Raw genomic sequence first — 939 nt, 5'->3', positions numbered from 1 at the left:
TGGTGGCTGGAAGCGGCCACTGCACTCCAGTCTGGGTGACAGAGTGAGACTCCAACTCAAAAAAAAAAAGAAAAGAAGATGAGAGACAGAAACAAACAGGTGGTGCAAGGGTTGTGGCTCCCTCTGGCAGGTCCAGATGCCCCAGAGGGACTTCCCTGCCACAGTGCAGACTCTGAGCTTCACCAGGGCCCTCCTGGTCTATCGCCGGGTCAGGTGGGTTCTGTAGCAGGAAAATAAGGATTCGCTGGCCGGGAGGCACATTTCTGACTTCCAGCTGCACTAGATCTGACGTAGGACGAGGGAGGGCGGTTTTGTTTTTGTTTTTTTGAGTTGGAGTCTCACTCTGTCACCCAGACTGGAGTGCCGTGGCCGCTCCCGGCCACCACAGCCTCACCTGCTGGCCTCCGGCGATCCTTCCGCCTCAGCCTTCCCAGTAGCCGGAATTACAGGCATGCGCTACCACACCCGGCTGATTTTTTGATTTATGGTAGAGATGAGGTCTCACTGCCTAGGCGGGTCTCGAACCTGCGGGCTCAGGCAATCCACTCACCTCAGCCTCCCAAAGGCGCAGGATTACAGGCTGAGCCATTGAGCCTGGCTTGGAGGGCAGTTTTGATACCGTAGAGGTTGTTCAAACCCATGTGAGAGGCCCAGGAGTAACTTTGGACTGCGTGGCAGCTGGAATGGAGGAGAAAGGCGCCAGCCCACACTCCCCTCAAGGAGTCTGAGTCAGATCCACACCCCACACGGGGCCAATTTAATCTTTTGATAAAAAATTGTTAATTGTTATTTTAGATTCAGGGAGGTACAAGTGCATGTTTGTTACACAAACATTGTTTCGTGATGGGGACTAAACAGATAGTGAACGTTGTACCCAATAGGTAATTTCTTTTCTTTCTTTCTTTTTTTTTTTTTTTTTTGAATTTGGAGTCTCACTCT

General features: G+C 51.3%; 1 protein-coding gene across 1 annotated transcript in view; it reads right to left on the bottom strand.

The window, feature by feature from the left end:
- Positions 1 to 939, bottom strand: part of POLN (DNA polymerase nu) — a 141,195-nt gene that overhangs the window by 2,021 nt on the left and 138,235 nt on the right. The window lies entirely within an intron of this gene.

This window comes from Carlito syrichta, unplaced genomic scaffold (genome assembly GCF_000164805.1).
Source record: "Carlito syrichta isolate Samal-C Ts95f unplaced genomic scaffold, Tarsius_syrichta-2.0.1 Scaffold123576, whole genome shotgun sequence".
In the NCBI taxonomy this organism is placed as follows: Eukaryota; Metazoa; Chordata; class Mammalia; order Primates; family Tarsiidae; genus Carlito; species Carlito syrichta.
The sequence above is the reverse complement of the archived record's forward strand: the minus strand, read 5'-3'. Positions and strand labels throughout refer to the sequence as shown.